We start from the raw sequence: 14496 nt of genomic DNA, 5'->3' as shown, positions 1-14496 counted from the left end.
GTTATTGTTGGTTTTTACTTCAGTTGGTTGTGTTCAATTAAAAAATAAATAGTGATGTTATACTGGCCTTTAAGTGGTTTAAAAAAAACCCAACTAAAATACATTTGTATTTGATATGTGTGTTCCAGACAGACGTAGCTTTAACAGTGGAAATATTTAATAATATACAATATTTTTGCTGAGGTTTTGTGGGGGTTTTGCCATCTGGGAAGGCACCATTAATGCTGAAAGGTACATACAGGTTTTGCAACAACATTAGCTGCCATCTAAGCGCCGCCTTTACATGGACCCCCCTGCTTATTTCAGCAAGCCACATTCAGCACGTGTTACAACAGCGTGGCTTCGTAGTAAAAGAGTGCTGGTTCCTTCCTGGCCCGCCTGCAGTCCAGACCTGTCTCCCATCGAAAATGTGTGGCGCATTATGAAGCGCAAAATACGACAGCGGAGACCCCGGACTGTTGAACGACTGAAGCTCTACATAAAACAAGAATGGGAAAGAATTCCACTTTCAAAGCTTCAACAATTAGTTTTCTCAGTTCCCAAACGTTTATTGAGTGTTGTTAAAAGAAAAGGTGATGTAACACAGTGGTGAACATGCCCTTTCCCAACTACTTTGGCACATGTTGCAGTCATGAAATTCTAAGTTAATTATTATTTGCAAAAAAAATTAAAAAAATGAGTTTGAACATCAAATATCTTGTCTTTGAAGTGCATTCAATTGAACATGGGTTGAAAACGATTTGCAAATAATTGTATTCCGTTTATATTGACATCTAACACAATTTCCCAACTAATATGGAAACGGGGTTTGTAGCTAAAAATACCAGCTTTGAAGTTTTTTGATTGTAGACTCGCTTGTATTTTTTTCTACCCTGTCTTCCGCCAGAGTCCAGGGCAAATAACATTCATTCACCTGGATTGCTTAGCCTCTGGCTATCTTTTAGCTGTTTATTGGGCTCTACCACAGTGGCTTGAAAGCTAATTACACTTAACAACTACAGGGGGAGCCCTGGAGCAAGAAAAAAAGATTTTCCCGTAGTTCCTGACTTGTGATTTAACTTTACACTGCTCACATTGTATTTGTTTTACAGAAAAACCTCACTTCTAGAGATAACTATTCTTATTAGAATTAGGAGTGATTGTACACATGGTTGTTTAAAGATGGACACCATAGTTCACTCTTCAGATTAGTGGTCACCAACCTTTTCATACCCAAGATCCCTGGGATGCAGGATCTACCCCTGCATCAACTATCCTTTGAACCTTTATTTCTATATATTTGTTCTAATTATTCTTAAAAATGTTTTCTTTGTGTTTTATTTGATGATGTCAACATTTTGTTTTTTTCTCATTGTACTTCTTTCTGTTTTCCCAATTTTTGCCAGTGTTTTTTTTTGTTTTTTGTAGTTTGCCTATGGCCAAAGACAAACGAGCCATGGGCCACAGAACTGAACTGTTTATGGCCACTATAGTTTTAGTACTGTAATATATTTGTTCAGACTATGGTCACATGGTTGTCTTACGTGAGCACCCTAAGTATAGTAAAATCAGCTGTTAACCAGGCAGGTTTTTCGTGTTTGATTAAGAGGGGATGAACGGGGAAATCCTTCTTCAGTTACTGCTTTGTTTTATCATATATTACTGGCTCTGCACATGCCAATGTTTACTTTTGTATTCCAAATAAATCAACACAAAATCCGTACTTTGGAGCAATTTTCATGGATTTAAAGGCCTACTGAAATGAGATTTTCTTATTTAAACGGGGATAGCAGGTCCATTCTATGTGGCATACTTGATCATTTCGAGATATTTTTGCTGAAAGGATTTAGTAGAGAACATCCACGATAAAGTTTGCAACTTTTGGTGCTGTTAAAAAAGCCTTGCCTTTACCGGAAGTCACAGACGATGACGTCCCAAGGGTGAGGGCTCCTCACGTCCTCACATTGTTTTTAATGGGAGCCTCCAGCAGCAGGAGCTATTCGGACCGAGAAAACGACAATTTCCCCATTTATTTGAGCGAGGATGAAAGATTCGTGGATGATGATATTGATAGCGAAGGACTAGAAAAAAAAATAGAAATTTTTTTTAATAAAAAGCGAAAGCGTTAGCGTTTCATATGTAATTAGACACATCTACTAAGATAATTCTGTAAGATCCCTTTTCTGCTTATTGTTTTGATAGTGTTTTAGTGAGATTGTAAAGACATACCTCACGGCAGTGTCTCAGAGAGAAGCCGAGGAGCCAAGCTCACAGCTGCCTTTTAAGCAGCTACTGCAGGAGGACGAATAATCCAATGATGTCTCCGGTAAGATATATATCACAATTTTCCCAACCAAAAACATGCTGGTTGACATAGAGAAACATGTTCGCTTGACCGCTCTGTGTTAAAAACAAAGAAACACCGGCTGTGTCTCGGTGCTAAAGACAGCTGCAATACACCGCTTTCCACCAACAGCATTGTTCTTTAGAATCTCCATTATTAATTGAACAAATTGCAAAATATTCAGCAACACAGATGTCCAAATTACTGTGTAATTATGCGATGAAAAGAGACGACTTTTAGCTGTAACTGGTGCCGAGCTAATATTTCCTGACAGTACGTGAAGTCACGCGTCATCATTCTGCAACGTTTTCAACAAGAAACCCCACGGTAAATTTAAAATTGCAATTTAGTAAACTAAACCGGCTGTATTGGCATGTGTTGCAATGTTAATATTTCATTATTGATGTATAAACTATCAGACTGCGTGGTTGGTAGTAGTGGGTTTCAGTAGGCCTTTAAGTGTTTGGCTTGTTAGCTTCCCTTCGCGGGCGAGGGATGAAGGTCATGGACTCGTGGTTGAGGGAAGAGTTGTTTGATGTTGGATACTCGGAAATGTCAAATATGTTGCAGCGCGATTATTTTTGTGCACGGCATGCAAAGCATGTTTGCGAAATGTGCGAGGGTGTGGCCGTGGTGTTGAGAGCGGCGAATGTGAGGCTGAGGAGAAAGAGGCAGAGGCGTGTTCAGAAGTAAAAATGTGCAACTGGTGGTGGGTCTGTTGGTCCCTCTACAGGTGGGGGTGTCACTGATGTCATATTGATTAATTATTTCCCCTAAAGTTTTCGCATTCAACCGGTAGGGTCCCAAAGGTTTGACGGGTTGGCGACCCCTGCTTTGGAGAAAGGTCCTGTTGAAGCAACAGATGGCAAAAACTGCATGGACATGCACAACTAAGCATGCAAACAAAACAAGTAATTGAAGACATTGACGCTGTTTGTCCACACACACACACACACACACACACATACGTGTTTGGGTGACATATGAGGACTTATGACAAAAACGTGACATATGGGGACATGCCTTTCCAATGGTCCTACAGGCCTGGGAATCAGACGGTTAGTGAACCAGAATTTTAGACACACAGTGGTCTATTGAGATTTTTGCAACTCTTTTGTTTTTTTCTGAACCTGATTTTTATGGTACATATGAGGACTTGTCAGGTTTAGGTGACAAATGAAGACCAGAGTGTTTAAGATTTCAAGTTTATGTGACATATGACGACCATGACGTCACAGAGTGTTTAAGATTTCAAGTTTATGTGACATATGATGACCATGACGTCACAGAGTGTTTAAGATTTCAAGTTTGTGAAATATGACAACCATGACGTCACAGAGTGTTAAAGATTTCAGGTTCATGTGACATATGAGGCTATTGACATCAGAGACTTAACAAAACCACCTGAGTTGGTTTAGTTGATGTGTTGTCATTTAAAAAAAAATCCCAATCCCATGCTACTGTAATCTAAAACCAAGAAGAGTTTAAAAGAAACATGGGTAAAAATGTAATTGTCGACTAAGTGTAACTGAATTGTTTTTGTGGATTTTGTCGCTAAGAATTATCTGGAATAAATACAAAACGCTTGCTGTTTATTTTGCTTTTTTAATTGCTGGTAACATACTCAAACTACCACAGAAGATGTGGGAAAACATTTTTTTTCCCTTTTTTTAATATGATTTTGTTATGGATGTAGTACTTGATGGCAAGCCAATCCCTGTCCTGTAGAGCTACTAGTTCTTTATGGAGGCAGGCTTCACAATCTTTTTTACCTGGTACTTTGTTGCCAGTTACAAAATGCAACATGTGTCATTCAACTGCTTCCACTTCTTCCCCTTTGCAGCTGTCATAAAGGAGACAAAATACAATTTCTTACTGAAGGAATAATGACTATAACACAGTGAAAAGGTGCAAAACGTAATATAATATTCTAGTAAATGATGTGGATTATTTATTTACCCCGCTTTGGAGTGGACCAAGTGGAAGAAGCTTGAGACATACCCACTTCCAGCGATTTGTCCTGCTGTCAATCTGAAAGGAAGAATTAGAAAACTGTAAAAGTAAACATTTAACATATTGTGCTTTGTGAAGCAGCGGAGTATGTGTTGTCTGTCTATTTATGAATAATGCAGACGAGGAGTGTTGGCTGAGTTCTTAACGTTTGCTTTCAGAGCGTGCATATCACAACATACAAGATGCCGTCATGGCGACACAACCTATACCGGGCTACCGCGCATGCTCGTCACTCCTGTTGCATGCTGGGTAGGGTAGTTCTTTTTTTCCCTGGCTCATAACATCACAATATAGTACCATGTATATGCGTTCAGTTTATCAAAGCACCAGGCAAACAGATATGGTCATAATTATTTTAAGTGCACTACGCAGAATGAACACAACATTATTAATATTGCTACTACAGATAATTTGATCCAAAATTCCCTAAAACAGCCCACTACCTATAATATAAGTTTTTTAAACATAAGATCCCTGATAAAAAAAAATGTTTCTGCTGTTACCTCAGAAATTGCCTGTTCAGATGTTATGATTGTGGCTCAGAGATTTGTATGTAGATTATATTTATTTTCCATAACAAACAGGATAACTTAAATACCCTGGCAGTGGCAATAAGCTTAAATGTTTGTATTTACATTTTTGGAGTGGATTTTCATCAAATATGCTATTTAACTGCTACTGTTTAACAAGGACTGATTTAAATTGTGTTTGCACAACAAATGTTTTGGCGCTTTTGTTCATGTGGGAGAATATTCCAATAAAGGTGCACTACACACTACTTTTGAATTCATTATTGGGCTTTGCGTATACAATGCAGTTAATTGCGATTAATAAGAGAAATAGTGCGATTAACTTCGATTAAAAATTTTAATCGTTGCCCAGCCCTAATATATATACAAAAAAGTTGGGAAAATTGTGTTAGATGTAAATATAAACTGAATACAATGATTTGCAAATCCTTTTCAACCCATATTCAATTGAAAGCATTACAAAGACAACATATTTGATGTTAAAACTCAAACTTTTTTTTTTTTGCAAATAATAATTAACTTAGAATTTCATGGCTGCAACACGTGCCAAAGTAGTTGGGAAAGGGCATGTTCACCACTGTGTTACATCACATTTTCTTTTAACAACACTCAATAAACGTTTGGGAACTGAGGAAACTAATTGTTGAAGCTTTGAAAGTAGAATTCTTTACCATTCTTGCTTGATGTAGAGCTTAAGTTGTCGTATTTTACGCTTCATAATGCGCTACACATTTTCGATGGGAGACATGTCTGGACTGCAGGCGGGCCAGGAAAGTACCCGCACTCTTATACTACGAAGACACGCTGTTGTAACACGTGGCTTGGCATTGTTTTGCTGAAATAAGCAGGGGCGTCCATGATAATGTTGCTTGGATGACAACATATGTTGCTCCAAAACCTGTATGTACCTTTCAGCATTAATGGTGCCTTCTCAGATGTGTAAGTCACCCATGCTTTGGGCACTAATACACCCCCATACCATCACACATGCTGGCTTTTGAACTTTGCGCCGGATGGTTATTTTCCTCTTTGTTCCGGAGGACACCACGTCCACAGTTTCCAAATATAATTTGAAATGTGGACTCGTCAGACCAAAGAACACTTTTCCACTTTGCATCAGCCCATCTTAGATGAGCTCGGGCCCAGCGAAGCCCGCGGCATTCCTCTGTGTTGTTGATAAATGGCATTTGCTTTGCATAGTAGAGTTTTAACTTGCATTTACAGATGTAGCGACCAACTGTAGTAACTGACAGTGGTTTTCTGAAGTATTTCTGAGCCCATGTGGTGATATCTTTTGCACACTGATGTCGGTTTTTAATGCAGTACATCGCTTACGTGCAGTGATTTCTCCAGATTTTCTGAACCTTTTGATAATTTTACGGACCGTAGATGGTAAAATCCCTAAATTCTTTGCAAAAAAAATGTTTAGCAGTTTTAACATCAAATATGTTGTCTTTGTAGCATATTCAACAGAATTGGGGTTGAAAATTCTTTGCAAATCATTGTATCCTGTTTATATGTACATCTAACACAATTTCCCAACTCATATGGAAACGGGGTTTGAATGTATTTATATTTATATACAGCCTATTATTTGCGCACTATGTACAAGTTATGTACCAAAAACACGACCACCGAAAAAATACTTTGATCAATGAAAACAGCGCTGCAGAAACCGGCTGTAAACAAGAGGCACTGCATTTTCTGAATTGAAACACTCATTTTAAAGCTTTGACATTAACATTTTAACACACACTAATCAGGTTCAGAAAATATGAGGACCTTATATAAAACACACCTAGGTCTTTCTTGGTTCAAACAATATGAGGACATGACGAGTGGTCACATGTAGAATGTATGTTGTTGACTTGTAACATCTCCTGTTTTGCTAAACATGAGTTCCAAACTCCTTACTGACTAACATGGATGTACCCTTACGAAAATGTTGTCATATAAACTGATCTGTGAGAGATTAAAATTAATAAATGTCTTTCAAAATATAGGTTGGGTCAAATTTAGAGCAGATATAGTAAAAATAGACATGTAATAACCTGTTGGAGGGATGAAGTCGGTTTATGGCTGTCATCTGAATCTAGAGAATGTTGAGATAGAACCTCAACAGTTGGTTTCTGCAACAAAACACAAAAATATAATGTCAGAACTAATTAATTATAACATTCTCACCACTTTTTGTTGATAAAAATCTGAGCATACAATGCCAGATAAAGGGTAAAGATTATTACAGAGTTTCAGCTCTTGGATAATTCATTAAGAATGTAACACACACAAAAATCTGGTTCAGAAAATATGAGGACCTGAATTGAGACACTCATTTTAAAGCTTTGACATTAACATTGTAACACACATTTTCTGGTTCAGAAAATATGAGGACCTTATATGAAACACACCTAAGTCTTTCTTGCTTCAAACAATATAAGGACATGACGAGTGCTCACATGTAGAATTTATGTTGTTGACTTGTAACATCTCCTGTTTTGCTAAACATGAGTTCTAAACTTCCTACTGACTAACATGGATGTACCCTTGCGAAAAAGTTGTCATATAAACTGATCTGTGAGAGATTAAAATAAATAAATGTCTTTCAAAATATAGGTTGGGTCAAATTTAGAGCAGATATAGTAAAAATAGACATGTAATAACCTGTTGGAGGGATGAAGTCAGTTAATGGCTCACATCTGAATCTGGAGAATGTTGAGATGGAACCTCAACAGTTGGTTTCTGCAACAAAACACACAAATATAATGTCAGAACTAATTAATTATAACATTATCAGCACTTTTTGTTGATAAAACTCTGAGCATACAATGCCAGATAAATAGTAAAGATTATTACAGAGTTTCAGCTCTTAGACAATCAATTAAGAATATAAAACACACTAAAATCTGGTTCAGAAAATATGAGGACCTGAATTGAGACACTCATTTTAAAGCTTGGACATTAACATTGTAACACACACTAATCTGGTTTAGAAAATATGAGGACCTTATATGAAACACACCTAAGTCTTTCTTGGTTCAAACAATATAAGGACATGACGAGTGGTCACATGTAGAATGTATGTTGTTGACTTATAACATCTCCTGTTTTGCTAAACATGAGTTCCAAACTCCTTACTGACTAACATGGATGTACCCTTACGAAAATGTTGTCATATTAACTGATCTGTGAGGTATTAAAATTAATAAATGTCTTTCAAAATATAAGTTGGGTCACATTTAGAGCAGATATAGTAAAAATAGACTTGTAATAACCTGTTGGAGGGATGAAGTCGGTTTATCGCTCACATCTGAATCTGGAGAATGTTGAGATAGAACCCCAACAGTTGGTGTCTGCAACAAAACACAAAAATATAATGTCAGAACTAATTAATTATAACATTAACAACCACTTTTGGTTGATAATATTCTGAGCATATAATTCTACATAAACAGTAAAGATTATTATAGCGTTTTAGCTCTTAGACTATTATTTAAGAATGTAACATTCACTAAAATGTGGTTCAGAAAATATGAGGACCTGGATTGAAACACTCATTTTAAAGCTTTGAATTAAACATTGTAACACACACTAATGTGGTTCAGAAAAATATGAGGACCTTATATGAAACACACTGAAGTCTTTTTTAGTTCAAACAATATGAGTACATGACAAGTGATCACATATAGAATTCATGTTGCTGACCTGTAACATCTCCTGTTTTGCTAAACATGAGTTGTAAATTCCACAGACTAACATGGATGTACGCTTAAAACATGTTGTCATATAAACTGATCTGTGAGAGGTTAAAAGGATTAAATGTCTTTTGAAGTATAGGTTGTGTCAAGTTTTTAGCAGATATAGGGCAGCACGGTGGAACAGGGGTTAGTGCATGTGCGTCACAAATCGAAGGTCCTGAGTAGTCCTGAGTTAAATCCTGGGCTCGTGATCTTTCTGTGTGGAGTTTGCATGTTCTCCCCGTGACTGCGTGGGTTCCCTCCGGGTACTCCGGCTTCATCTTACCTCCAAAGACATGCACCTGGGGATAGGTTGATTGGCAACACTAAATTGGCCCTAGTGTGTGAATGTGAGTGTAAATGTTGTCTATTTGTGTTGGCCGTGTAATGAGGTGGCGACTTGTCCAGGGTGTACTCCGCCTTCCGCCCGAATGCAGCTCAGATAGGCTCAAGCACACCCCGCCAACCCAAAAAAGGGACAGGTAGTAGAAAATGGATGGATGGATGGATAGTAAAATAGTCAAGTAATAACCTGTTGGAGGGATGAAGTCGGTTTATCGCTCACATGAATCTGGAGAATGTTGAGATAGAACATCAACAGTTGGTGTCTGCAACAAAACACATAAAAATAATGTTAGAACTTATTAATTATAACATTATCAGCACTTTTTGTTGTTAACATTATGAGCATATAATGCCAGATAAATAGTAAAGATATTTATAGAGGGTTTCTGTCTCTTGTCCCGCTCATGTCTTGAGATGAACTTCCCTCGGTACTCGACCACAAAAGAACCTTTTTAAATTGATGCAAGAGCAAATACACCATATCCTGATAAAACAGTTTATCAATTAACAATGTTTGGAATATCTGTTTTAAAAAGGAATAATAATAGTCGTTACTTGACTAAAAATTCAATTACAAACAGAATTACTCTTACATAAATGTAAATAATTATTAAATTAAGTACAAACCCCGTTTCCATATGAGTTGGGAAATTGTGTTAGATGTAAATATAAACTGAATAAAATGATTTGCAAATCATTTTCAAGCCATATTCAGTTGAATGCACTACAAAGACAACATATTTGATGTTCAAACTGATAAACATTTTTTTGGTGCAAATAATCATTAACTTTAGAATTTGATGCCAGCAACACGCAACAAACAAGTTGGGAAAGGTGGCAATAAATACTGATAAAGTTAAGAAATGCTCATCAAACACTTATTTGGGACATCACACCGGTGTGAAGGCTAATTTGGAACAGGTGGGTGCCATGATTGGCTATAAAAACAGCTTCCCAAAAAATGCTCAGTCTTTCACAGGAAAGGATGGGGCGAGGTACACCCCTTTGTCCACAACTGTGTGAGCAAATAGTCAAACAGTTTAAGAACAACCTTTCTCAAAGTGCAATTGCAAGAAATTTAGGGATTTCAACATCTACGCTCCATGATATCATCAAAAGGTTCAGAGAATCTGGAGAGATCACTCCACGTAAGCGGCATGTCTGGAAACTAACATTGAATAACCGTGACCTTCGACCCCTCAGACGGCACTGTATCAAAAACCGACATCAATCTCTAAAGGATATCACCACATGAGTTCAGGAACACTTCAGAAAACCACTGTCACTAAATACAGTTTGTTGCTATATCTGTAAGTGCAAGTTAAAGCTCTATTATGCAAAGCGAAAGCCAATTATCAACATCCAGAAACGCCGCCGGTTTCTCTGGGCCAGAGATCATCTAAGATGGACTGATGCAAAGTGGAAAAGTGTTCTGTGGTCTAACGAGCCCACATTTCAAATTGTTTTTGGAAATATTCGACACCGTTTCATCCGGACCAAAGGGGAAGCGAACCATCCAGACTGTTATTGACGCAAAGTTAAAAAGCCAGCATCTGTGATGGTATGGGGGTGCATTAGTGCCCAAGGCATGGGTAACTTACACATCTGTAAGTTACCCATCTGTTTGGAACAACATTTGCTGCCATTTAAGCGCCGACTTTTTCATGTACGCCCCTGCTTATTTCAGCAAGACAATGCCAAGCCACATTCAGCACGTGTTCAGCTTCATAAAAAAAGAGTGCAAGTACTTTCCTGGCCGGCCTGCAGTCCTATCAAAAATGTGTGGTGCATTATGAAGCGTAAAATACGACAGCGGAGACCCCGAACTGTTGAACGACTGAAGCTCTACATAAAACAAGAATGGGAAAGAATTCCACCTTCCAAGCTTCAACAATTAGTTTCCTCAGTTCCCAAACGGTTATTGAGTGTTGTTGAAAGAAAAGGTGATGTAACACAGTGGTGAACATGCCCTCTCCCAACTACTTTGGCACGTATTGCAGCCATGAAATTCCAAGTTAATTATTATTTGTAAAAAAAATTATTCCGTTTGGATTTACATCTAACACAATTTCCCAACTCATATGGAAACGGGGTTTGTAATTAATGTGTTACTTGAAAAAGAAAAGTTTTAAATATCTAGCATATGCAGTTGAGAGACATTTCATGAGAGCAGAGTGTGTGTGTGCCTTTAAAAAGCTGTGCCTTTTGCCAAGTGACGTGGGACTTCAGCGCCCAGACATAGCAGAATAGTTCAGCTGTATTTTTTAGCTTAGCAGTGGCAGTTAAGATAGTTCTGTTGAATGGTTTTGTTTGCGTGTGGATGAGGCCTCTTTCTATTTGATATCGTGTTCGTAATTAATTCCGGGGGTTGCTTTCATTAGTAAAATCACATCAAAAGTAGCATGCCAGATTACATAAAACGCATCATAACAGCGTTGTAGCGTACATAAAAGTTATTAGATTACTCGTTACTGGTAAAAGTAACAGCATTAGTAACATCGTTTTCATATACCGCTGTTATACCATCCATCCATCCATCCATCATCTTCCGCTTTTCCGAGGTGGGGTCGCGGTGGCAGCAGCCTAAGCAGGGAAGCCCAGACTTCCCTCTCCCCAGCCACTTGGTCCAGCTCTTCCCGGGGGATCCCGAGGCGTTCCCAGGCCAGCCGGGAGACATAATCTTCCCAACGTGTCCTGGGTCTTCCCCGTGGCCTCCTACCGGTTGGACGTGCCCTAAACACCTCCCTAGGGAGGCGTTCGGGTGGCATCCTGACCAGATGCCCGAACCACCTCATCTGGCTCCTCTCGATGTGGAGGAGCAGCGGCTTTACTTTGAGTTCCTCCCGGATGGCAGAGCTTCTCACCCTATCTCTAAGGGAGAGACCCAAACTCATTTGGGCCGCTTGTACCCGTGATCTTGTCCTTTCGGTCATGACCCAAAGCTCATGACCATAGGTGAGGATGGGAACGTAGATCGACCGGTAAATTGAGAGCTTTGCCTTCCGGCTCAGCTCCTTCTTCACCACAACGGATCGATACAACGTCCGCATTACCGAAGACGCCACACCGATCCGCCTGTCGATCTCACGATCCACTCTTCCCTCACTCGTGAACAAGACTCCGAGGGGCCATAGAGGTCGGGTGCATTGTGAGCTGGGCGGCAGCCGAAGGCAGGGCACTTGGCGGTCCGATCCTCGGCTACAGAAGCTAGCTCTTGGGACGTGGAACGCTGTTATTCCAAACACTTCTAATTAAAGCCATATAATACAACCTCTATTAGACAGTAAGGAAATGATCCAAATGAGATGTTGATACAGTTACCATTGATATGTTACATAACAAGACATACCTTTCCAATCATTGATCCACTGGGCCTTAAAACAAGACTTGTCACATCCAGATCAAATAAACTCGGTGGCTTCAGCCTCAGGATTACGTCTCGCTCTTCTTTTGGACACGATGTCTATATCATGTGTTGATGCGCCTAACAAATCCACACATAAAAATGAAAAAAGTCAGTGACACAGAAATAAAACAAAGGACTAAACCCTTCAAAAACTGTTAAATTTAGGCTCAATGCAGACGTGAAGCTTCTCAAACAAAGAACTAATGTAACAATATCAGTAACATGCCTACTCCACAGTGCTTATCAGCTTGAAATATTTGTATTTGAGAAAAAGTATAAACAATTTGAAGAACTCTAGTCTGTCTAGTTTAAAATTAAGAAAAGGTTTACTTGCATAGTGATCAAGGGTGATGGGTCAAATGCAGAGAATAATTTCACCACACCTAGTGTGTGTGTCACAATCACTGCTACTTAAAAAAAAAAAAAATTAAATGCCTTGGCCTTGGCCCAGAACTGAAATGCTTTATTTAACCTCATAAAATCTAATCTGGTTGCAATTAATAACAAAAAACATTTAACTGTTGTTTATAATGAACTATTTTCCTATGTTAAAAAACATTGGTCAATTTAATTACGTTAAACTCCATTTTATGCTCACCTGATTCAACCATGCTGCCGAAGACTGTCAAAGATTGTTTGTGGCCAAGATAGATGTCCCCCTCCGGTGATGCAGGTCCCGGAAGTGATGTTCACTGAGCGCTCTGTTGTGCTCAAAATCGTGTGTGAAGTTTTGTATTTCGATTATAAATGGTCCTTTTGGAAAACCCTTTTTATATATATATTCAATATTAAGTGTGATACGTGAGCTGTATAACTTCCATGATGAAAATAGTTAACTAGTGATTTAGCCCTCTGTTAGGAGCAGACATCATCCACTGGCCAATCAGGCAGCGCCTAACTGAAAATTGGACCAATCAGACGCCGAGACTCTTCAGAGTGGGCGGAAGTAACCATCTTGAATACAATGTGAAGTGAATACCTCCAAAAACAATCGCCAATTGAATCCAAAATTTGTCCCCAAGATAAAAATACCTAAATCATGTGCTATTGTAACCATTTGAAAATATTAAATACTGTATGTAGTTTGAATTGCATTTGAATTATTGCCTTAGTCTCAATCAAGGTTGAGGGTTGTTTTTTTGGGGTTTTTTTTGGGGGGGGGGGGGATTTATGCAAAAACCTACATTTCAGGCACATTTAAATTAATTATTGTGCGGCATTGTATTTTAGTCAACATAATAGCAAAAAGCCCAATACAGTAAAATACTGAATCAAACAAATTAAATCATCACCATAATCCCTTTATTACTAATTGTCTAGCCCAAATCCTCTCCAGATAAACCAAATGAATAGATAAAACTAACATAAAAAAGGTTGAGATCATCAGATCAGTTGAAAATGTGTTATTTGATTTAGAATTCAGAAGTATGTTTATTGCTGTAATGATTAGAGGTTTTTCAAAATGTTGGAGTGTGTGAGTTTCTAACCCACATGACATATGAGGACATATGACATATGAGGACAAGTGTGTGTGTGTGTGTGTCATAATAGCAAAGATGGCCACTAGGGGCAAAATCGAAGGTGAGCAAAAAAATTAAACACACTTTCACACACTTTTTCTGAAAATTTGACAAATGAAGACTTCAGAGATTTTTGGTCTGGGAACATGCTGGGAGGGTCTAGAACACGATAGCATTGCGGGAAATATGGGGACATGGAAAATGTCCCCATATTTCAACAGGTCCTCATATGTAAGGTGAAATTTCATAAAAATGTCCCCATATGTCACTTTGACAAACGCACACACACACACACACACACACACACACACACACACACACACACACACATACAGAATGACATTTACTTACACTCACACTTCAGTCACTGCCAGGTGTTTTGGTTCCAGAGACACTAGTCCATATCATTGCGTCTGCCACCAGCTCATGTGCGACCCCCTCAGTCCAATTGGTGGAAAGCAACCTTTTCTACCCACTAGTGCAGGGGTCTCAAATTTGCGATATTGCCCACCCCTACCATGCAGAACGCAACTATGGTATTGCAAAATATATTTGATCAACAGCTACACATGTCACACTAAGTGTGGCCATAAAAAAAACGTTAACACTGTTACAAATATGTGCC

General features: G+C 38.6%; 1 protein-coding gene and 1 long non-coding RNA gene across 7 annotated transcripts in view; both read right to left on the bottom strand.

Annotated features, from left to right (window-relative positions):
• Window positions 1-14496, bottom strand: part of LOC133568424 (dipeptidyl aminopeptidase-like protein 6) — a 287193-nt gene that overhangs the window by 36272 nt on the left and 236425 nt on the right. The gene's annotated exons all lie outside the window — the stretch shown is intronic.
• Window positions 3268-14187, bottom strand: LOC133568423 (uncharacterized). Of its 2 annotated transcripts, XR_009809603.1 has the most exons (8): window positions 12950-14187; window positions 12295-12429; window positions 9133-9208; window positions 8139-8216; window positions 7528-7605; window positions 6918-6995; window positions 4283-4354; window positions 3268-4166 (listed from the first exon to the last, which is right to left on the bottom strand). It is a non-coding gene; the product is annotated as an uncharacterized LOC133568423 (long non-coding RNA). The 2 variants fall into 2 exon arrangements; XR_009809602.1 differs by lacking the exon at window positions 12950-14187 and having other exon boundaries at window positions 12295-12512.

This window comes from Nerophis ophidion, linkage group LG14 (assembly GCF_033978795.1).
Source record: "Nerophis ophidion isolate RoL-2023_Sa linkage group LG14, RoL_Noph_v1.0, whole genome shotgun sequence".
NCBI classification, from domain to species: domain Eukaryota; kingdom Metazoa; phylum Chordata; class Actinopteri; order Syngnathiformes; family Syngnathidae; genus Nerophis; species Nerophis ophidion.
Note: the sequence above shows the minus strand (reverse complement) of the source record. Positions and strands in the feature narration are given on the sequence as shown.